This window comes from Humulus lupulus, chromosome 6 (assembly GCF_963169125.1).
Source record: "Humulus lupulus chromosome 6, drHumLupu1.1, whole genome shotgun sequence".
NCBI classification, from domain to species: domain Eukaryota; kingdom Viridiplantae; phylum Streptophyta; class Magnoliopsida; order Rosales; family Cannabaceae; genus Humulus; species Humulus lupulus.
Window position 1 is genome coordinate 170,459,382 of NC_084798.1, and position 25,634 is coordinate 170,485,015.

At 36.4% G+C, this 25,634-nt stretch overlaps 1 long non-coding RNA gene across 1 annotated transcript; it reads left to right on the plus strand.

The window, feature by feature from the left end:
* The first annotated feature begins 9,656 nt into the window (after positions 1-9,656).
* LOC133784298 (uncharacterized) lies at positions 9,657-11,363 on the plus strand. The gene is made up of 4 exons (XR_009871253.1): positions 9,657-9,808; positions 10,398-10,472; positions 11,031-11,149; positions 11,240-11,363. It is a non-coding gene; the product is annotated as an uncharacterized LOC133784298 (long non-coding RNA).
* Positions 11,364-25,634: the final 14,271 nt, after the last annotated feature.

Here is a 25,634-nt window from a genome sequence, read left to right on the forward strand (position 1 = left end):
ATAAGGCGTGTGCCCCGTCGAAGTTCTCTCTGTTGTGCGATAGGCCCAAAGTACTCGCGGAAGTTCTTCCGGCCAGTGACCCTTGCAGGCTTGGAGTTTTTTCTTCAACGTGGTCTTTAATATTTTGTTTACAGCTTCCACTTGTCCATTAGCCTGGGGTCTGGCGACTGCGGAAAAGCTTTTGATAATTCCATGCGAAGCACAGAAGTTCGTGAAGTGTTCACTGTCAAACTGCTTTCCGTTGTCGGACACAATTTTCCGTGGAAGCCCAAAACGACACACTATATTCCTGATGACAAAATCCAGTGCTTTTTTAGATGTGACCGTGTTCATAGGTTCAGCTTCGGCCCATTTGGTGAAGTAGTCTACCGCGACTATGGCGTACTTCACTCCACCCTTTCCAGTGGGGAGGGAACCTACTAGGTCAATGCCCCAAACGGCGAACGGCCAGGGGCTGGTCATTAGGGTAATTTCCGTAGGCGGCGCTCGCGGAACCTTGGCGTACCTCTGGCACTGCTCACACTTCCTGACATAATCCACACAATCCTTCTTCATGGTGGGCCAGAAGTATCCTTGTCGAAGGATTTTTTTGGAGAGGCTCAGCCCGGAGGTATGATCGCCACAGAAGCCTCCGTGAATCTCATGGATGATGGTGCTGACTTCAGTTCCGGCAACACACCTAAGGAAGGGTATGGACAACCCCCTGCGGTAAAGCTTTCCATCCATAACCACGTATCGGGGAGCTTGATACTGGAGCTTCCTTGCGCCAGCTTTATCGGTGGGGAGTTCTCCGGTGGTGAGAAATCTGAGGATGGGTCCTATCCAGGAGTGGGAATGGTCGATGATGGCGTTTATCCTTCGCGTCTCAGTACTGGGGGCTTCTAAGTGCCCGATGGGGACTAAGCCATATTGTTCAATCTCCGGGTCCGTTGCAAGCTTGGCCAGCGTGTCCGCGAGTGAGTTCTGGTCCCGGGGGACCTGGCGGATTTGGTAGCCTTTGAAATGCTGCAGTAGGTCGCGGGAGAGAGACACGTAGGCAGCCATCCTTTCGCCTTTCGTCTGGTATTCCCCGGATATTTGATTTACCACAAGTAGGGAGTCGCTGTACACTTCGATTTTTTGGGCTCCGACTTCTCTGGCCATTCGTAACCCAGCTATCATGGCTTCGTGTTCTGCCTCGTTGTTGAATGCTGGGAATGCGAAACGGATGGCGCTCTGGAGTTGATGCCCTTGGGGAGATATTAGGATGACCCCCGCTCCAGCTCCTTTTTCATTTGAGGCTCCGTCTACGTAGACCTTCCAGGTGGGAAGTTCCGGGACAGGATCTTCTGGGAGGTCATTCATTCCCGAGCACTCCACAATAAAGTCCGCGAGAGCTTGACCTTTTATGGAAACACGCGGTTGGTAGTGGACGTCGAACTGGCTTAGTTCCATGGCCCACTTAAGCAATCTGCCAGAAGACTCGGGCTTCTGCAGGACTTGTCGGAGAGGGTGGTTGGTGAGTACTTTGATGGTGTGCGCCTGGAAATATGGCCTCAGCTTCCGTGAAGCGATCAGCAAGCAGAGGGAGAGTTTCTCGATCATCGAATATCTGGACTCGGCGTCCAATAACCTCTTGCTTACGTAATACACAGGGAGCTGGATACGGCCATCTTCCCGGACGAGAGCGGCACTTACTGCGTGCTCAGTCACAGCTAGGTATAAGAACAACGCCTCTCCTTCGACCGGCTTGGACAGAATGGGGGCTCGGGTTAAATGTTCTTTGAGGTGTTGGAAGGCCGCTTCGCATTCGGGGGTCCACTCGAACTTCTTGTTCCCTCGCAGAACATTGAAGAAAGGGATACACTTGTCGGTGGCTTTGGATACGAAGCGGCTGAGAGCAGCTATCCTTCCGGTAACGCTCTGGACATCCTTATGCTTCCGGGGGGAAGGCATATCTATGAATGCCTTTATTTTCTCAGGGTTGGTTTCCACTCCGCGGGAGCTGACAATAAAACCGAGGAACTTCCCAGACGAGACCCCGAAAGTACATTTCTTTGGATTTAGTTTCATCCCGTACTTTCGGATCACGGCGAAAGCTTCCTCAAGGTCGTTACTGTGGTCCCCGGAGGTCTTGGACTTTACCAACATGTCGTCCACGTACACCTCCATGTTCCTCCCCAGTTGGTCCTTGAACATTCTGTTTACCAGACGCTGGTAAGTCGCCCCAGCATTCTTCAAACCGAAAGGCATGACCACGTAACAGTAGACACCCTTATCCGTGAGGAAGCTGGTGTGTTCCTGGTCCGCGACATGCATCTTGATCTGGTTGTATCCGGAGTACGCATCCATGAAGGATAAGAGTTCGTACCCGGAAGTAGCGTCCACCATCTGATCGATTCGCGGGAGAGGGAAACAATCTTTCGGGCAGGCCCTGTTTAGGTCCGTGAAGTCAATGCACATTCTCCAGGAACCATCGGGTTTCGGGACCAGAACTGGGTTGGCCAACCACACGGGATAGTGCGACTCCTGGAGAAAGCCTATGGACATCAATTTGTCCACTTCAGCTTTGACGGCTTCGACTCTCACTGGGTCCAGCGGCCTCCTTTTTTGGCGAATTGGAGTTGCAGCTGGGTCTATGTTGAGTGCGTGGCACGCAACATTGGGATTAATCCCCGTCATATCAGCGTGGCACCATGCCAGGATATCCTGATTATCCTTCACAGTGGCCACGATCTTATCTCGAACGGCCGACGGCAGGTTTTTCCCCACCTGAATGACCTTGGTGGGTTCTCTTGGATTGAGGATCACCTCTTCGACTTCCTCCATCGGCTCTATTGCTTTCTCGATTCCCACTCTTGGGTCGAGTTCGTCAAAGTATGCCTCCTGAGCATCCCTAGTTTCTGGCAATACTTCCGCCAAAGGAATGGCAGCAAACGTCTCTCGGACCGTGTAGACGGCTCGGACGGAGACGTTATAACAGCTCCGTGCACTTCTCTGGTCTCCTCGGAGGGTGCCAATACGCCCATCGTCGCAGGGAAACTTCAAGCATAAGTGACGTATCGAGGTTATGGCCCCACAGTCGATCAGGACCGGTCGGCCTAAGATGGCATTATACGCCGTGGGGCAGTCGACCACCACGAATGTGCTATGCTTGAAGGCACAAGCGTCGCTTTCTCCTCTGAGGGTGACCGGAAGTTGAATTTTTCCTAATGGCATGAGTGCGTCCCCATTGAAACCTTGAAGCTGGATGGGGCATGGGGCCAGGTCCGTCTCGGTCAATCCGATCGCGTGGAAGGCCGCTTTGAAGAGGATGTTCACGGAGCTTCCGTTATCGATCAAGATCCGTGAGACCTTCTTATTGGCAATCTGGGCTTCCACCACGAGGGGATCGTTGTGGGGGAAGTGCACATGTCGAGCATCGTCCTCCGTGAAGGTGATGGGAAGATCCATCATTCGGGGACGTTGAGCAGGTGATTGGACCAAGGCACACATCTCCTCGGCGTGCTCTAACTCCCTCAAGTACCTCTTCTGGGAGTTGCGTGTGCTTCCGGCAAGGTGTGGTCCTCCGGAAATGGTGGCGACGTGTCCGTCAACGGGTGGCAGAGCGAGGCCGGGCGAATATGGGTTGCCTGGCCCTGGAGCCAACAAGGCAATGGGCGCCGGAGCAGGTGGAGGAGGAAGTGCTGGGAACTGAGACCCGGGAGCTTGGGGGTGACCGGCTCCAGGAGCGCTAGCGGCCCCCCTCTGTCCCGGTGAATATGCAGCTCCGTGAACTACCCCCTGTCCGGGATAGATTATGGGTATTCTCACCCACTGACCGAGGTGTCCCGCTCTTGCCAGGGACTCGATCTCATCCTTCAGCTGAAGGCACTCATTCGTGGTGTGCCCCACGTCTCCGTGGAACTCGCACCTCTTATTGGAGTCTCGCGGACGCCTTCCTCCGTGAGACACTTTCGGGGGCTTCCTGTAGTTGACCATATTACAGGTCGCCCGATAGACATTCTCTCGCGAGTCTATCAAACTGGTATATTCCGTGAACTTGGGCTCATAATCCTTTCGGGGTTTCTTTGATTGGTCTCCCCGGTTGGAGTTTCTTCCGCTTCGTTTGCTCCGCGATTGGCTCAAACTTCGTTCCGGGGCTTCCGCTTGCGGCTGCGGCATGCTAGGAGCGATACTACATCCGGTTTGTACTGCTCCATACCCAGAGAAATGGGTTTGACCCGGCGTCTGAGCAGACGAGGAAGGCCCATACACACTCGGAGTGAATCGGGCTCCTGGAAGCGTGAGGGCTGGTGCGGGAGCTTGCGAAGCAAAGCTCGGCGCAGTCACGGAAGGGGTTGGAGCCGGGGGAACTCCAAAGGCTTGCTGGTAGGCATCCTCAAGGTTGATGATTCCCTGAGCTTTTGACATGAATTCGGACAGGGTTTCTGCCCGTCTCCTTTGCATTTCCCCCCATAGCAGGGAGCCGACAGTGAGGCCCGATTGAAGGGCGATCAGCTTCATGTCATCGCTGACCTTGGTTTTTGCAGCAGCTTCCATCATTCTCTGAATGAAAGCTTTGAGGTTCTCAGTGGGTTGCTGCTTGATGTTGGTTAAGGAACCAACCTCCATGTCGTGGTCGCGGGCAGCAATAAACTGCCTCCTAAACGCGGACTGTAGCTCCTTCCAACTGTGGATTGATCCGGGAGCTAATCTTTTCCACCAGTCCTCCGCGGACTTGGTAAGGGTGAGTGAGAAGCACATGCATTTGGCGTCCTCACTGACGCGCGCCACTTGCATCATTTTATTGTATTTAGCTAGGTGGGTACGCGGGTCTGTCCTCCCATCATATAATTCTATGTGAGGCATTTTGAAGTTATCCGGGAGGGACGTTTCCGCGATCCTCCTAATACATGGTTCCGGGTCTTCCTCCTCAGAATCTGACAGGGCCCCACTTTGCTTCCGGACCAGCTTGGTCAAGGCAGTAATCTGTTCCTCGAGCCTCTTCGTATCACTTTCCGGGAGGTCACGTCCCCGGAGCTTGTCATTAATATGATTTCGGAGGTCATCTCCGCGAGGTCGGGCTTTTTCCCCTTTGGCCTTCTCATACTTGGCCTCCAACCTTCTTCTTAGGTCCACCGTGGACCAGCTATCTTCGGAGTGCGAGTTCGCAGCCCGACCGTCCTGATTGACGGAATCACTGGGGCGGTTGTTCCTTCCCCTAGGCCTGGGTGCCTTAGCACCGGGCCCTTTAGGCACAGAGTGCCCCCTTGGGGCTGAAGGGCGTCTGGGCTTAGGAGCGCCAGAGACCTTCTGCGCGCGGGGGGGGGGGCAGTCGGCCTGGTGATTCACGCCTTTAGGACAGGGGTCAGCGCGCACAGGCTCTCCAACTTTTTCTTTGCCCTTGTTAGGGGCGGCTTTGGATGGTCCAGCAGCGGCTAGATCCGACATGGGGGCATCAGCACCACCTCGAACAGAGGTATCCTCGTCCGAGTCGCCTAGATCTCCGAACTTACTTTGGAGGCGTTCCATCATGCGTTGCATTCTTTCGGAGACGCGCTCCTGCTCAGCAAGCTTGGCCTTAGTGGCCACCAGTTCTTCGGCTACTTGGACCAGTTCTGGGTCCTTCTCATAGTAGCAGCCGTCCTTGTAATAACCGTCTTGGACATACTCTTCTTCGTCTTCTAAGTATGTTGTATCTTCGGTACTGACCTGATCCTGGCGGGATGTCGGGTCTTCACCTCGGTAGTCTAAGGGTTCGCTTTGCACCACATTTTCCATCACGGTATCGGGGTTGACCGTAGCATTTTTGTCAACAGCGGATTTTCGCGTAGTCACCATCTCTTTAGTACGAAGTGAATACAAAAAACGTACACAGAAAAAGAGCTGACTAACAACTTCCTACAGCTCTCAATGAAAGCACCAAAATGTTTACCGAGTTTTTCGGAAACGAATAACTAACAGAATAATAAAAAGATAAGAACTGTAGAAATACTGAAATGTAACTAAACAAACAGTGTTTTTACGTGGTTCAGGCGTTAACAAGCCCTAGTCCACGAGTCGATGTTATTATACTTGGAAAAGGTTACAGTAAGATGGCTGGTGCATAAGAACTTCACACACTCACAATGTTTCTCTCGGGTTCTCTTGAAGAAGATGAAACTAGAGAGATTTTGGTAGAGTTTTTGCTATGTGATCTCTCTGTCCCCCCTCTTCTTGTAAAATGAAGGGGCCTTTATAGCTAGGGTTTCGGATTAGGGTTTTTCTCCACGTACATGGGTCTTAATTACACCAGCCATAAATAGGGGATACAATTACTGTAGTCGCATGGCTACAAGACTCTATGTGGATATATTTACGTGAAAGTATGGGGAACACACAAAGTCAGCCGTCTTTTCCAAGTTGTCAGCGGAACAGTAGGCGAAAAGGTACCTTTAGGCGTGCTGGGATGTGAGCGGCTTTGTCCTGACGGGCGTGTCAGGCGGGATCCTGTGTCAGACGGATATCATTCCAAATATGCCTTCTCCCGGACTCGACAGTTCGGTTTTGTTCTGTGCGAGGCACGGAACTGTTTCCACGGAGACCACTCGAAGGGCCTCTCCTGGAAGGGGCCTCCCCGAGGGGTATCCTTCGGGAGTCCGGGAGAGTCAACGAGTTTCCGTGTTGTGCTTGCTCGGAAGAGTAATCCGGATATCAAACAAAGGAGGCGAAGCCTTTCTGTCTATCCGCGAGCTCTGGTCACCTACCGTGAAAGACATCGATAATTCTGCTTCCCCGAAGTCATCAATCTAAACGCTATCTGGAAATCTGGATAACATGCACCAATGCAAAAGTTTCTATAGAGAGTGATTATTTAATCAAGTGGGGGAATATTATATTTTAATATAATGTTTGATTGATTAAATAAGTGTTACAAAAAGTGATTATTTAATCTAGTGGGGGAATGTTATATTATTTCATATAATATAATATTAGATTAAATAATGTGACAAAATGTGATTTGTCACACCTTGTAACATATTATTGAGAGTCACAAAAATTAGACACATGTGTGTGCCCAAATGTGACATATTTTGGAGTTACAAAATTAATTACAAATTTGTAACTCCCAAATATTACCCAATAATGTGTATATTATATGTTACACATTTGAGATTGGATTTCACAAAGTCATGATGATATATGACTGTTGGAGACATGTTTTTAACTCCCAATAGGTGTTTGGAGGTTACAAAATCATGTGGGAAAGGATTTGGGACGTTTTGGAACATTTTGGAAAAATGACTTTTTTATGCTGAAAATGGCCTGTGGCCACGGCCTGGGGGACAGAAGCCAGTGGCCGCGGCCACTGAAAAGTCGTTGCCGCGGCCAGTGAGGCTAACAGCCTATGTGAATTTTCAGTTTTTTCCAAATTGAACGGTTCTAACATCCCAAATAACTCCCAAATCTCCATTTTAATTCCATAAACATCTAATTAAACATTGGTAACAGCCATGAGGGTTGGTGGAATTTGAAATTCAAAGGGGTATCTCAAACTCTATAAATAGGAGCCTAATGCTCACTTGTATGACTACCTTTTTTCATCCACAAAGCACTTGGCTGAAAAATACACCAAAAGGCTTGATAATTACAGAGAGCTATTTCCTAGAGAGATCCCTTAGTGCTTAGAGATTAGGGGGAAATAAGCTTTTGGACAAAGGTCTTGAACCTTGTTCAAGTTGGTGATCCCCACTACTCTACACTTTGGTTGTGTGAGAGTTTGTGTTTTCATTCTTTTGTTCTTCTTATTTACTTGTATTGTTATAGTATTGAGTTTGTAGTCTTCTTCTTCTACATCTTTTTATTTACTTGTATTTTGAGCAATTGAGTTGTAATATTTATTTAATCATATTATCTTGTCCATTGTATTTTTGCATAGAGTTGTATTTGGTTTTTCCATAATTCCATTGAGCAATAATATATATTCTCTAATACTGATGACATGTCGGTCATATAATTATTAAATTAAAGAATTACAAAAAATCGTATCTAAACATTATAAAGGAAATTTGTATTATAAATAAGCATTATATATTAATAAAAAAATAGCTCAAGAATGTTATAACTGCTACATTCTAGTTTTCAAAAAGAAAAACTGGTTATTTTTTGGGTTTTAAAAAAGATTGGCTTTGAATGTCGCCGGCGTTTCTGGGATTCTCGGCTTCGATCTCGCTCTATAGACAGATATGAAAGTCACTGCCACCACCATAGGACACCTTAGGGTCAAGACTTCAAAGCCCAGTGTCGCGCACCTCCCATATTTGTCATTGTGCGGTAATGCTCTCATATACTTTTGTCATATTTTAATCTTCACTATCATCCTTATTTTCATTTTATCTTTTTTTCTGGATTATTTTCTTATGATACGTCGAAGATATTGAATATTGATAATGAAATTTCTTTGAGTGTACGATTTTAATCTTCACTATCATCCTCATTTTTATTGGATTTGTAGGTATTATTTCAATTTAGTGATGCAGAGATAGCATCGTTAGCCAGGGCCGGCCCTGGGCATAGGCGGGCTAGGCCCGTGCCTAGGGCCCACCCCTACCCAGGGCCCATTTTATTTAAAATTAGTTTAATTTTATAAGTTTAATTTTATATTACTAAATATTAGTTTAATTTTATTTAAAATTACATAAAAAAAATTACATATACAAAAGGGCCCATTTTTTTCAAATTTATTAAAACCGTCTTAGACCCACTTTTTTTCAGGGCCGGCCCTGTCGTTAGCAAGAAATGGCTTGATGGAGGGAGCATATCTAGGTATCATTTTGTGAGATTTGGGAGGTGTTTGAATTACCAGTGCAAGCATTTTGACTATGCAGATTGCAAAAGAAAATTAAGAGCTTAGAAGATTTTTTTTTAAAGAAATTGAAAGAAACTGAAGAAGAAGAAGGAAAGCTCTATACTACAATTATGTATTTTGTTTTAGTAAACTTTTGTAAATAGAATTACATATGTTTTATTTGTTGTGTGCATTACGTAGATGTTTTGTATACATAAACTAATATTGTAATGTTAAATTGTTATTAGAAATTATTTATAAAATTTTATTATATCAAAATGTCTACAAATATACATTAAAAAAGAATTTATTTTCTGAAATATCATTTAGTAACATTTTTATAGAATGTCACTAAAAACAAATTTAATATAAAAAACAAGTATGTAATTCATTATTATTAAAATTTCGTAATATTTGAAAATGATATTTAATTAATTTTAGTTACATTTTTCACTACAACAAATTTGACATACAATGACTCCCTACAATGTCTTACACCATTGGTGTAAGACATTAAAACTTATCAGGGGTTTTAAATGTCTAATGGTGTAAGACATTGAAAGTTTTTATTAATGACTACAATTGGAAGACATTAAAAATGGTGGAAGACGTTGGAAATAGGTTGAGAAGTGGCCAGGGGGACATCTAATGTCTCCCACTGGGAGACGTGGGACACGTGGCACGTCTCCCACTGGGAGACATTGAATGTATAGAGGGGTACATCCAACGTCTCCCACTGGGAGACATTGAATGTATAGAGGGGTACATCCAACGTCTCCCACTGGGAGACGTGGGACACGTGGCACGTCTCCCAATGGGAGACGTTGGATGTACCCCTCTATACATTCAATGTCTCCCAGTGGGAGACGTGCCACGTGTCCCACGTCTCCCAGTGGGAGACGTTGGATGTCCCCCTGGCCATTTAATGAATTTTGGGTCTTCTTCTTCCTCATAACACCAAACAGAGAGAGCACACCAAACAGAGAGCACGAAAGGGGTTGCGATTTTAGGGTTTTCAAGGTTAGTTTTTTTTAATTTTTATGAATTTTAGTTAATTATTTTGATAAAAAATCATAGGTTTAGCATTAGGATGAGTAATATACATGATTTTGTGTTAATTTTACATTTTTATGCATTTTTTTCTATACATTGTTAGATTTATTTGTTTTTCCATTGAGGTTTTTTTATAGATTTAAGATTTCATAGTTTTTTTTTAAATTAACCTATCACATTGTATATATTTCATTATAATATATATGTTCATGATTTTTTTTAATTTTTATCATTATTTATTTCGAAATTTAGATATATTTTTGTATGTATATTTACACTTTTTTTTTTTAAATTCTAACTATTTTGTTATATATATAGTTATTATGTTAAAATAAATTTATTAAATAATTTTAAAAATATAAATATATGCAAAAATTTATGTTTTTGTTGATTATTGAGATTTTAGGTTATGAAATTTTTTATTGATTTTTTGTTTAGGTTATAATTAGTGGCTCATTGGAGTTTTTTTTTATTTGTTTACCAATCAATTACTTATTAGGAATTTAGTGATATTTGTTTAGTAATGTTTAACATATTAATTAATTTAATTTCGTAGGTTGTGATTTTGGTGGTGAGATTTTAGAGAGTACTTTGCATCAAAACTTCTATATCTATCAATCACACATTTGAGGTAATTAAGTTTCTAAAATTATAATAATAAGTTATATATTGCTAGATATTTAGTGATATTTTATTTATTATTTATTAATTTATTTATATTGGTTTGTGAATTTAATAGCGAATTCGATTACTACTTGAAGTAATTTTGCTAGCTTTTGAATTATTAATTGCAAGAGGTAAATATATATTCTCTTACTTCTACTTTTAATATTATTAAACAAATGTTAGAAGAGTTTGAATATCTTAAATATTCATCCATAGTGAAGTAGGTTCTGAGATTAAAATTGTGTGCTGCGGTGATAACGGAAGGTTGAGAACTTGTGTGTATTAGTGAAGTAGGTTCTGAGAAATTTGACTGTGTGCTGCGGAGCTATAAGGAAGAAACTTATTGTATGTTGTTTGAATTGTTTGTTTTGCTATTCACATGTAGATGGTTAGGTCACTATTATAGGGGAAATGCTGCCCGATTTTATCTAGGATAATAAACAATTAATTTTATATATGCATTCTATAAGGAAGAAACTTATTGTATGTTATTTGAATTGTTTGTTTTGTTATTCACATGCAGATGGTTAGGTCACTATTATAGGGGAAATGCTGCCCGATATTATTTAGGATAATAAACGATTAGTTGAGAACGGGCATTACTTGATTGAACATGCAAGTCCCAGGCATTACTTGAGAACGGTATTATTAATTAAAATTTACAAATTATTTTTGAAACTATAAATGTAATCAAATAATTAATTAATATATTTTACTTTATATTTCTTGCAGCTAACAAGCACATCATATACAGAGGCACAAATTAATGAGTTGCGACAAGAATGGGCGACATATGTGTTGCCGATAATCCAAAGTTACCGACCTCGTTGATAGGTTTTTTTTTTTAATTTTTTAACTCTTTCTTCATATACAATGCAATATTTGTTCATTTTGAATATTTCTAACAAATATTGTATTTCTTGTATATATCTAACAAATATATTTTTTTATTTCAATTTAAATTAATATTATTTCAATTTAATTAATTTAAATTTAGATTAAAATAATTTCAATTTAAATTAATATTATTTCAATTTAATTAATTATTAAATTAATTTCAATTTAGATTAAAATAATTTCAATTTAAATTAAAATAATTTCAATTTAAATTAATATTATTTCAATTTAATTAATTATTAAATCAAATTAAAATAATATTAATTATAAATTTATTTAATTTATTTTTTTTAAATGTGGGAGACTTTCAATGTCTCCCATTGGGAGAGGTGGGAGACTTCCCACGTCTCCCAATGGGAGAGGTGGAAAGTCAAATGTTGACTTTCCACCTCTTCCATTGGGAGACGTGGGAAATGACTCACCTCTCCCAATGGGAGACGTGGGATGTCTCCTAGGGACTTCCCACGTCTCCCATTGGGAGAGGTGAGTCACTTCCCACGTCTCCCAATGGGAGAGGTGGAAAGTCAACGTTTGACTTTCCACCTCTCCCAGTGGGAGACGTGGGAAGTGAGGCACGTCTCCCAATGGGAGACGTGGGATATATACCTACAATGACCCTAGCAACAATATCTCACTAAGTGGGAGACATTGTAGACTTCCAATGTCTCCCAATTAAAGTCATAAAACCTCTATTTTGTTGTAGTGTTTTCAAATGCCACTAAAAAGAATATAGTTTTGCAACAGTTACAGTTTTGCAACATATTTTAGTTTCTATATATAATTAATAATTTTAACATTAGTGTGTGTATATTTATTATTTTAAAATTTTAATTAATGAAAATTATAATTCTATTAGTTTATTCAATACCCTTCAGTAGTTAATGAAAAATTATTATTTTATTTGTTTCTAAAAATAAAAATGGTGATTGATATATTTAATAGCTTGTAATATACATTTAAAAAAAATTATTCATTAACATATTGTATATAAATATAGTATTTGTTAAAACATCTTTTTGTTATTTCGAGTTTTTATTAAAAAAATCAATATATTTTTAATAATAGATTTTTTCTATAATAAAATATTAAATACTAAAATTTACATAAATGTTTATTTGAAATAAACTATCACCTAATAAACTTTAATGCACAATATATGTCATTTTTATTTGTCTCGTAATAAAATTCATTGGTAGATTAAAAGTTACATTTTTTTCAAAACATTTTTATATTATTAGAAATTTATATATATATATATATTTTAATTGTATTTTAATAAAAATAATCATATTCGAAATATAAAGAGAAAAAGCTATATTAAGTATCTTATTGAAATATTAACTTTTCGAATTCCCAAAAACCAAATATATGTTTTGTTATTATATCTGAACTGGGTAGGCATAGAACAAAAACCCAAATTGGCATAGAAGAATATTAAGCACACAGTAATCATCTATGCTATGGTGATGAAAGGAGTAAGCTCCCTGGGTCCATCCCCATTTGATATCCACTTCAGATTTTTGTTCATAATTCTTTATAGATATTATCAGACATTTTCTCATAGATTGGAGTGGAGAGAAGAGGTCGTCTTCAATGAATTTCTAGAAAAAAAAACTAGTTATTCAAGATTTTTCAGCCTGAATATTAAGCACAAGAGCCAAAGTAGATAATAAACTCTATCAGCCTGAGGACTGACTCCTATGTTGTTTTGCCATCTCACTAAGAGAATATCGGTAGTTCTCAATGTCTATCTGAGGCCACAGATTCAGCAAAAAAGAGATACTTGACTCGAGAAAGAACTAAATCATGAGCAGGGTCGTATGGATGATCCTTGGATGGGATCTCAAGTATGGCTGGGATAGGTGTATTGTAGTTGTCCACTAGGAACCTTATCATGTTTGTGACCTGTTTTAAAAAGTAAAAAATTAATCTTTCAGAATCATGAATGTTTTTAATGGATAATAGTCTCTCAAATTTATATAAACATGATATAATGGTCTCAATATTAGTATTACATTTTATCACACATCAGAGAGATTAAAAAAGTAATATGGATTTACATATTGACTAATTAAAATTATGTCAATTTCTATATAAAGATTAATTATGATAAAAAAAAAACTAAATTAATAAAAATGACATGTTGGTGACTTGCTATACCAAGTCACCATATTGCCACATCACCATAATTATTAGTACCCATCTATGGTTAGTAACCATTGAGAAGTCTTCCACATATATATATATATATATATTAGGAAGAAGCAACGTAAAATGCACGTTTGCTTAATTTTAAAAATTGTAAACATGTTTATTCAATACATGTATTTATTTTTATTAAATCTACTGAAAAAATATTGTCTATAATTTTAATAAAAATTCGTTAATTTTTTTTAAATATATATAATAGAATGAATTATAGTTCTATAGTATATATAAATATTTATATCAATAATCTCTATATATGACATCTAAATACAATATTGACATAGATATATATATATACATGGCTACATGACATATGTATATAAATTACAATAATATTTAAAAAGAAATTAATAATAAAAATAAAATAAGAATAGAAAAAGTCATAGTGTAGAGTAGTATACATGTATCAACTATTTTGATTAATTAATTAATTTTTGTTTAATTTTATGTTTGTTGTAGTTTTTGAGTTTGATAGTAACAACAAAAAATTATATATTATATGTTTAATATAATATTAATATTATACGTGAATTTTAAAGTTAAGTTTGTTGCTAGTTGATAGTAGATTATATTACATTAGAGGTTTAATATGATATTATTATAATACCTGGAATTTAAATTTAAGTTTAATTAAATTTTATTTAAGTTATAAAATATATAGTTTTATTATTTTTAAATAATTATTATTGTAAATATCTAAAAAAATATCTTATTTTAATTTGTTTAATTAATTATTTATTTAAATTTAAATCATACTTATAATTTACTATTGAATATAAAAATATTATGTTAAATATAAGAATATTATGTGAAAATTAAAAATTATATATATAATTATAATAAAAATTTATTAAAACAAAAAATTTACGGTAAGTACGCAACTTTTACACAGAAGATATATATTACATTATTGACAAAGAAAGGGACGTTAAAAGATATTCTTGTTTATTGCCAACATCAATTAAATAATCCATAAAACATGATTTTTTTTCAACCTAGACAAGATTTTGAATGAAGGGCTTCTGAGTTCTGACTGAGACAAGAGTACTCGAGCCAAGCCAATCCGACTGAGCGGAGTCGAGTGTGGAAGCCGGGCTATTGCTCATTTATACCGCATGGTATAAACTCTCAAGGCATTTTGGAATATCCATTATCCTTTTTCAAGTAAGAAAACGATTTTTAAAATGAAAATATGCGTTGGCGAGCTCTGTTACTCCTACTGCCAGCGTGTCATACAAGCCAATCAAAAAGTATTGCAAGGGTATATTTGGAAATAAACAAAATTGAATCGGTCCGAGCTTGCAAATTCCATTCATAGTTTTTTTTTAAATAATAAACAAAAATTAGCATTTTTTAATAAAAAAAAAAGAAAAAAAAATTGGGATGCATGGGCTAAGCATATATTCGGATCTTTGTGTTGCACATTCTTTCTTGGACTTGACCGAAGCTTCACTATCCAGCTAAACTAGTCTTCGTTTTAAAAAATAAATTAAAATTATGAAAAAAATGAAATTATGTAGTTTTATATTTTTAAACAACGTGTTTTACCAATTATAAGGTTCAAGTAAACGATAAAATATTTTCCTAGTTAATAATAATAATGGAAAGCTAAAGGTTTTATTTATTTATTGAATCGCCAGTATGAATAGTTAGGGATAATAATTTTTTCTTTAAGTGACAGGATTCGATATCTGCCCCTTTTCTGTTCAGGAAGTCATTCCACCTAAGCCCATCAAAGTATGCAAAGCTAAAGGTTTATTTGTTCAAGATTGTATGTTTGTAATGGACTACATTTGATGCCCAAAGGTGTAGACATTGTGTATTGTGTTTAATATTAAATTACTCAAATTGATGATAAAATGTCAATTAAGGCCTAGTATTTTTTTAATAAAAATTCGTGTATTCATGTAAAATATATTGGGAAATAACCGCGTATATTACTTTTTACATGATTTTTCCATATTTACGGTATTAATTAAGTTATTACATTTTTATATATGCAATAATTCATTTATACGGTAATCTATTTTTTCATATTCCATAATTACGGTTTCTTAGTCATCACTTCCATTTCTCTACTCTCTCTCCCACAATTAAACATTTATGTTAGTTTACCAATTTTATAGGAACCAGAACATGACAATATTCTTTTAGAGAATCATTTTTTGTATATGTTTACTTCATTTATTTATACACTTCTATTAAATAAGAAAAAAGAATAAGATAAATTCAATGTCCTTCTAGTGGTGTTTTCCTTGCACACCAAAATAAAGTTTATATATATATAAATTATGATTACTTCATATAGATTATGTGATTAATACTATTGCACTAGACTATTATAAGTTAATTTATGATCCAAGTATCAAAGAAAACCAAACAACAACTATATACACTTGGAGGAAATTTATTGGTTTCGCACCTCTAATATAGTGATTTTGGAATTGTTATTGTGTACTTCATTTCATATTTTGTGATGACATTTATGAATGTTGAGTGATTTTATTTTTAATTTTTCAAGTTTTTCGTTCACAAGATTATAAGAGAATTTTTTCAGGCTCTTCATGGTAAGTCTCTCATTTCTCACTCACCCTTTTGTTTTGTCTGTCATGTTATGATTGAAATTATTGATTGGAGATGTGTGAAATCCTTGCCTAAGACTTTAGTGAGTTCAGTAACAAAAATTAGTATCAGATTCGTAAAAAGTATTCCCTATGAGTCTATTTTGGATAGTTCGCCTAACATAGCATTGGAGGAGGCTATGCAAACTTTGTTAACACTGTAAAAGCAATGAATATGACAATGGTAGTGTTTTAGTGAATATTAGTTTTTTGTATTGAATAATTTAAGTTACTTGATAGTTTTTTTATGTTTTCCTTTATTGTTGCAATGATCAATTTGTTTCTTTTTATTAAAAAAAGTTCTTGTTGATATATTTAAATTAATATTCCCAATCTAAGATCTCACATGTAACCCCGTGCAACTCAATGCAACCAATGATAACTTAAAACAACTCATATGTTGACTTCATTCTCAAGCAACTCACTACAAGCTCAAATACAAGCCCAATGCAACTCCATGCAACCTAAAGAAACTCTCAACAAACTTATTTGTAAATTTCATCATTGTGCAACTAATGCACAACACACTACAACTTAAAATGCAAATCCAATACAGCTTAAAGCAACCCACTACATTCTGAAAAGAAACCCAATGCAACTTTAAAAAATTAATATCCTAATTTGATCCTTATGCAACTCATGCAACCTCAAATTCAAGCAAACGCAACCGATTGCAACCTCGTGCAACCTTATTTTCCCAATCTGAAAACTCATATGCAACCTCATGCAACTCATAGCAACCAATGACGACTTTAAAAAAAATCATATGCTCATTTCATTCTTATGCAACTGAAGCAACCTCAAATGCAAGCTCAATGCAACTTTAAACAAATGATATGTTAATTTCATTCTTTTGCAACCCATGCAACCTCAAATGAAAGTCAATTCAACAAACTACAACCTCAAATGCAAGTCAATGCAACCTAATACAATCCACTGCAAGCTCAAATGCAAGACCATGCATTCCTAATGCAACCCCATGTGGATGGCAACCTTCGCACCTTCTACAACCTAAAACAACTTTAAAAACAACTCATTTGCAAAATTTATCCTTATGCAAATAATGCAACCCACTACAACCTCATGCAACCAATGGCAACTTAAAAAAACTCACATGTTAATTTCATTCTTATGCAACTCAAGAAACTCACTACAACTTGAAATGCAAGCCCAATACAACTTCATGCAACCTAAAACAACAATATAAAACAAAATATTTATTTGCAAATTTTATCCTTGTGCAATTGATGCAACCCATTTCAATCTCAAATGTAAGCCTACTTTATCTAAAGCAACCCACTACGATCTCAAATGCAATCCAATGCAACTTTAAAAAACTAATATGCTAATTTCATCCTTATGCAACTCTTGAATCCACTGACCTCAAATGCAAGCCATTGCAACCAACTGCAACCTTAAATGCACGTTCTCACTTATCTCTCTTGTTTTCTCTTTCTCACAAACTACTTCTCTTCCTATTTCCTTTGTCACACTGTTTATTCTTTTCCCATTTCCTTTGTCCTATACACTCTGATTTCCCATTTCCTCGCCCATCATCCACGACGTGTATAAACTTAAAGATGGGGTCATTAAGCTTCGTCTATGCAGCAAGAAGTCCAGTTGGGTAAATTAAGTTGCATTTATGATACTTTTAAATCAATATTAGCAATCTGAAATGTGATATGCAACTAAATGCAACCATATGCAACCATGACCGCTTAAAAAAAGTTATAAGCCAATTTTATCATTTTGTAACTCTTGCAACCTACTGCAACATCAAATGCAGCCCAATGCAACCTAAATTTACACAAGTCAATACATGCAATCCAATCCAACTCAGTTCATATGTCAAATACAAGTCTAATGCAACCCATGCACCTCAAATGCAACTAAAACAATTAATCAAAAATTAAAGCCGCTTAAGCAACTTTGTATGCAATTAAAGCAACTTATAAGTTATTCTTTCCAAATTAACTTTACAAAGGTTGCACATCAGGTTTCAAAGGATCAACAAAGACTGCAGACGTTACAATGAAGGTTCTAGAGGTTACATTGCAACAAATTTTGCACACCAATAGCTACCTCAAACAGAAAATATTTTAAAACAGATTGTAACAAAGGTTCCATTGGTTGCATATCAATAACTACCTCAAAGGATATTGTAAAATCCTTTATTGGCATATTTGATAAAATTGAAAAAATTAATTATGGAATGTATTTTCGAAATATATTGTGTGGTATTTTCGAAATGGGTAGTTTCTTGTTTTATTGTGAAATGTTTTCTAATTTTTGAAATGGGTAATTTCCTGTGTTTGTTTGTGATATGTTTTCTATAATTAGATTATTATATATATGTTAATAAAATAAATATATAATTTCCTATAAAAGAATATCTTTTCTTGAAATGGAAATTATTGGTATTTATTTTTATTTTTTGATCTGATTTGTTTGTCCAGAAATCGTGTACAGCTTGCAAGGATAATGTATATATTGTTTCCTTATTTATTTAAGGAAACTGGGTTTAAAAACTGTCCAGGTTCAATGAATCTATTTGAACGGATTGCTAGTCTGTTTGAACAGATTCTGACTTTCCTGTTTTGGAAGATTTTCCATTTATTGGCTTATTGGTTTTTGATTTGTTTTCCACGACCTAAAGGGATTCTAAAAAGTATATAATCATCCTTAGGTCGTTGGTTTTTGATCATCTCTCTTGGTGTATTATTTTCCAAATATTTTTCAAGTGTTAGAGAGACTTTTTATTATGTGAAGAACTTGAGTCCAGCAAGTTCTTAGTGGTTTATTACAGTGTACTTTTGTATTGTTTTCTTTGTGTTAATTGTGCAGGTTGAACACAGTTGGACATTGTTCATCAAGCTTCGGGAGAAGTCTTGTTCGTGAGTCACTTTTCGAGAGGAAAAGTGCAAGTGTTATGATTTGAAGGGAGTTCAAGATCTTAGCACTTCATAAATTTGATTAGGAGTTTAGATTACAATAGTTGCGACAAATTCAAGATAAAGTCTTTATTTGTATAAGTCAATTTGGTTTTGTAATCGTTTAGATATTCTTCTAATAAATTTCATTCTCTGGGCGTGGCCCAGTGGACTAGTAGCAATCTGCAAAGATTGCTGATACCACGTATAATTTCGTGTGTTCTTTACTTTATGTTCGTTTTTATCTTCTAGTGATAAACTGTTTAAACATATCTGGTTTATGTTCAAACAGTTTCTGTGTCCGTTTAAACATTTCTGTAATAGTTCAACAATTGATTATTTAATTTGAATAATTAAGTTGGTAATAATAAAAAACGGAATTTCAATTGGTATCAGAGCAGTTCACTAAACTCTTAGTGAGATCTTGTGGTTATTTTCCGTTTGATTTGTTTTGTGTGAAATGTCTTTCTTTGCAGAAGGTAGTTTGGTGTCTTGACCTCCATTGCTTAATTACTCAAACTATCCATATTGGAAAGTTAGGATGAGAGCTTTCATAAAAGCTCAAGATGAGAAAGCATGGAGAGCAATTTTGTCTGGATGGTCACGTCCTACCGAAAAAGGTGAAGATGGAGGCACAAAGGTAAAATCAGAACTTGTTTGGGATACAGGAGAAGAAAAATTGTCCAATTATAATAATAAAGCTCTTCACGCCATTTTCAATGGTGTTGGAGAAAGTTTTATTAAACTTGTTTCCACATGTGTCTCGGCTAAAGATGCTTGGACAATTCTTCAAACTCAGTTTGAAGGAACTGTAGATGTCAAAAGATCTAGATTTATTATGTTACAAACTAGGTTTGATGACCTTAGGATGTCTGATTCTGAAACACTTTCTGAATTTTATGAGAGATTATCTGATATTTCTAATGAGTATTTTGCACTTGGTGAGAAACTTGATGATTCTGTTCTTGTTAGAAAAATCGTTCGAGTTCTTCCTGACAGGTTCAATGTTAAGCTCACTGCTATGGAAGAGGCAAAAAACTTCAGTACTATGAAAGTAGAAGAATTGATGGGGTCACTTCGTACCTTTGAGTTAAATCAAAAGATTCGTCAAAAAGACAAGCCAAGTACTTCCAAAGAGAAAGAGAAGACCATAGCTTTCAAAACTACTGAAAAAGAAGCATCAGATGATGAAGATGGTGATAATGAAATGGCAATGCTTGCAAAGAATTTTCAAAAATATATGAAAAAGATAGGAAATAAGAAGTTCAATGGCAAGTCGTCAAAAGGTAATCATTCTTCTCTTAATCATTTTCAAACTAATAAAAAGGGTATTCAGTGCAGGGAATGTGAGGGATTTGGCCACATCCAGTCTGAATGTGCAAACACCTTGAAAAAGAACAAAAAAGGTATGATTACTACTTGGAGTGATAATGACTAAGAAAGTAGTGAAGATGAGGAAGGTAATGTTGCTTTCACTTCTATTTTACTTGTTTCTAAATCTGAAAATGAAAAAATTGTTTGCTTGAATAATGTTTCAAAAGATGAAGAAAATTCTGATAGTGATGAATCTGAATTGAATGATGAGTCTTTGAGTGAATCTTACAAAAAGATGTATGGTTCATGGGTGAAAGTGTGTTATGAAAATCGGTCATTGGTAAGCAAAAATAAAGAATTATCCTTTGAAATTAAACAACTTACTAACTTAAATGAAAATTTTGAAAAAGAAATAATTTTAAAAAATGTTGAAATTAATAAGTTGTCTAAAGATTTGGATACTCTTGAGAAAAATGTTAGAATGCTTAACCCCGGTTCAACTATTTTTGAGAATATACAGAATGCAGGTCAAAGAAGTCATGTGGGACTTGGTGCTTCAAGTTCTCAAAAATCAAAGAAAACTGTCTTTATCTCGGCTGGGATGCTATCGTCTGATGTTCTTGTGTCATCCTCACTGAAATCTGTTGTATCCGGTACTCGGATTGTTCCAACAGAAAGGACACAGTCAGTAGGTAAATCCAATGGTAAGTTCAAAAAATTCATTCCAATCTGTCATTTTTGTGGTAGGAAGGGTCATATTCGACCTAAGTGTTTTACTCTTATGAATTTTGCCAAAAATGAATATTTTGAGAAATTCAATTATTTTGATAATTTCAAAAGAGTAAAAAAGAAAAATATTCAATCAAGGAAAATATGGATAAAAAAGAATAATTGTTTTGCTGGTTTTACTAGTAAATATGATAGATCTGCTTCTTCATATGTTTGGTATTTTGACAGTGGTTGTTCAAGACATATGACAGGTGACATGTCTATTCTTACAAACATAAAACCTATGCATTGTGGATCTGTTACTTTTGGGAATGGAATTGAAGGTAATGTTCTTGGAATGGGTACTTTTAACTTTGAAGGGTTACCTAAAATCAAAAGAGTGTTACTTGTGGAAGGACTTAAAGCTAACTTGCTTCGCATAAGTCAAATTTGTGATTAAGGTTATACTGTTAACTTTGATAAAGAGAATTGTTTTGTTTTAAACAAGAATGGTGAGAATGTTCTTGAAGGTTTTAGATCTAATGACAATTGCTATACTCTTTTGCCTTCTATTATGTGTCAATCTGTTGTGAGAAATAACACTGATGTGTGGCATGCTAAACTTGGTCACATAAATTTCAAAGCCTTGAAAAAATTGTCACATGCAGGGATTGTTCGTGGTTTACCTAAGCTAGGTAAAGAATCTGATGGTAAGTGCAAGAGTTGTCAACTTGGCAAGTAATTAAAAATTACACATAAAAGTGTTTCTGACATAAACACTTCGAAAGTTTTAGAATTGCTTCACATGGATCTTATGGGTCCAATTCAAATTGAGAGTTTAAATGGGAAAATGTATATTTTTGTTTGTGTGGATGATTTTTCTAGATATACTTGGGTGGATTTCTTGAAAGAAAAATCTGATACTTTTGATGCATTTAAAACTCTTTGCTTGAAATTAAAAGTTGAAAAAGATTGCAACATTGGAAAAATTGTTCGTATAAGAAGTGATCATGGTAAAGAGTTTGAGAATTCTGTCTATGATGATTTTTGTAAGTCTGCATGTATTTCTCATGAGTTTTCAGCTCCCAAAACTCCTCAACAGAATGGAGTTGTAGAAAGGAAAAACCGCACTCTTCAAGAAATGGCTAGAGTGATGCTAAATAGCAAAAAATTGACCAAATGGTTATGGGTAGAAGCAATTAACACTGCTTGCTATATCATAAACTGTGTTTTTCTCCGTCCAGGTACATCTAAAACATCTTATGAAATTTGGAAAGGTAAGAAACCAAGTGTGGCTTATTTTCATGTTTTTGGATGTGTTTGTTACATTTTGAGAGATAGAGAAAATCTTGGTAAGTTTGATGCTAAGAGTGATGAAGGTGTTTTTATTGGATACTCCACTAACAGTAGGGCTTATCGTGTGTATAACATGAGAACCCAAACTGTAATGGAGTCGGCTAACGTTGTTATTGATGATGCCAGGGATTTTTCTGAGTTTTCTACTGAGGAAGAAAGTGATAGGTTTGTTGATGAACCTACTGAAAAACACGAAGAAGCTTCTATCAGTGATACTACTGAAAAACACGAAGAAGCTTTTGTTAGTGATACTACTGTTGCAACGTATGGTCCATCTGTTCCAACAGAGCACGAATCCGATGAAACAGATTCTGGATAGATAGAAAATAAATTTCCAAATATTATTTCGGATGAAGTCCAAAAGGAGCCATCAACCAGAGTTAAATTAAATCATCCAACAGATTTAATTCTTGGAAATCCAAAAGACAGTATGGTCACAAGAAGAAGGTTTAGTAATGTTGTTCAATTTGTTTGTTTCTTATCTTTACTTGAGCCTAAAAATGTGAAAGAAGCTTTAACTGATGAAAATTGGATTAAAGCTATGCAGGAGGAATTGGAACAATTTTTTAGAAACAAAGTGTGGATTCTTGTGCCAAGACCGTTGCATACCAATATTATTGGCACAAAATGGATTTTCAAGAATAAATCTGATGAATTTGGTACAATTGTGCGAAATAAAGCAATATTAGTGGCACAAGGGTACACACAAGTGGAAGCAATAGACTTTGATGAAACATTTGCACCTGTTGCAAGATTTGAATCAATTAGATTATTATTGTCTATTGCTTGTTTGATTGGTTTCAGGTTGTTCCAAATGGATATCAAATCCGCATTTCTCAATGGGATCTTGAATGAAGAGGTATATGTTGAACAACCCAAAGGGTTTGAAGATCCCCATGCACCTGATCATGTTTACAAATTGGAGAAAACTCTTTATGGTTTGAAGCAAGCCCCTCGGGCTTGGTATGAGAGACTCACTCAATTTCTTGTTTCTCATGGATACAAAAGGGGTGGAGTAGATAAAACTTTATTTATCAAAAATATTAAATCTAACATAATTATTGCTCAGATTTATGTTGATGATATTGTGTTTGGTTCTACTTCTGACAATAAGGTGCAGGTATTTGTGAAACAAATGAAAGAGGAATTTGAAATGAGGCATGGTGGGAGAATTGACCTATTTATTAGGTTTGCAAGTCAAGCAGTTAGATGAAGGCACATTTATTTCTCAAAGCAAATATGCTAAGAACTTGGTGAAAAAGTTTGGATTTGAAAGTTCAAAGATTGCCAAAACACCAATGGGAACGACTGTGAAGCTATCCAAAGATGAAAATGGTGTCAAAGTTGATCCTACACTGTATAGGAGCATGATTGGTAGTCTTCTTTATCTCACTGCTAGTCGACCTGATTTGAGTTATAATGTTGGTGTGTGTGCCAGGTACCGAGGAAATCCCATGGAGTCTCATGTTGCAGCTGTCAAAAGAATTATTCGATATGTTCATGGGACTGTTGATTGTGGTATTTGGTATTCAAAAGAAACTAACCCTAATCTAGTGTGTTTTAGTGATGCTGATTGGGTAGGTAACACTGATGACAGAAAAAGCACTAGTGGAGGATGTTTCTTCTTAGGAAATAATCTAGTCTCTTGGCACAGCAAGAAACAGAATTCTATTTCTCTTTCAATAGCCGAGGCCGAATACATTGCAGCAGGAAGTTGTTGTGCTCAACTGTTGTGGATGAAGCAAATGATGATGGATTGTGGGTTTGATCTTGACATTTTAACTATTTTTTGTGATAATACAATTGCAATTAATATTTCAAAAAATCCTGTGCAACATTCCCGTATTAAACATATTGATATTCGTCATCATTTCATAAGAGAATTAGTTGAAAATAAAGTTCTTGTCTTGGAATATATTGAAACACATAAACATATTGCTGATATTTTCACTAAAGCTCTTGATTCGGTTCGCTTTGATTTCCTCAGAAAATCTTTGGGGGTTTGTTCTCTTTAAATTTCCTTGTTATTGTGTTGTCCTCTTGATCAAATGTGTGTTATTTAAGGTTAAGAAAATTGTCAATTAATTTGAAAATTTTGTTATGTGTCAAGCTGGATAATCTGACTTGTGTTTATGAGCCTTTGGTTGTATATTCTTGAGAGAAATTTAATCAATTCCTCCTAGGCATATTCGAGTAAATCAATCAATGTTTAATGTTTGAGCTTCCTTTTGTATAGCATTGTTTCAAGCTCCTGTGAAAGAATAGAGCTACCTACATCAGTGTGTGAAAGCCGTCTTTTGAGTAAGTTGGAACTTTGTAATTCAGAGTTATGAAGAGGATACGCTACCATAGAAAAGGGCTACCACTGGTGTAGTGTGACAACGTCTTCATGGGTTACAATTATTTATAATTTCGAAAAAGACTTATTTGTCATTGGACAATGTTCCCTTGCATACACTGTCACACACTTATGCTTGAAACTATGCAAGAAAAATTGTACATAGTTTATAAAAAAAAAAATACATGTTGATTGATTCACTTAAGAATATGTGCTTGTGACTGAGTTGTGCTTTATTTCTCTCAAATATTCTTTCTAATTTTTCATTTTCACAAGTGTTTTTATCCATGGTATACACTAACACTTATTTTCAATTGCTTGATTTTATTCTTATCAGGATGTCTCACATTGATCAAAGCAGATATTTTTGGTTGAGTTTTATTTTTGTGCATTTTTATATATATAAACAAAAAAATTTGATTGACAAGGAAATTCACGGTGGACCGAATCTTTGTGGTAATTATGTGAAGTTATGCATTTATTTTGTGTGATTTAATATATTCTTTGTCTCCAAGGAATTTATTATGTCCTCTTTCTCTACTTGGAATACCATGATTTGTCTCTTTATTATTTTGTACTTTGTTTAGCATTTTTTTAAATAAAAAAAAAACAAATAAAAAAAAAACGGGTAAGGTTGTTTTTTTTTTTCGTGTGTATTATGGGGGGCATTCCGAGAATAAAAAAAAAAGGGGAAACCTCTTTTTGTCGTGGGTGTCTTAAATGGAAAGTTCTTGTCCTTAAAAAGCTAGTCACCT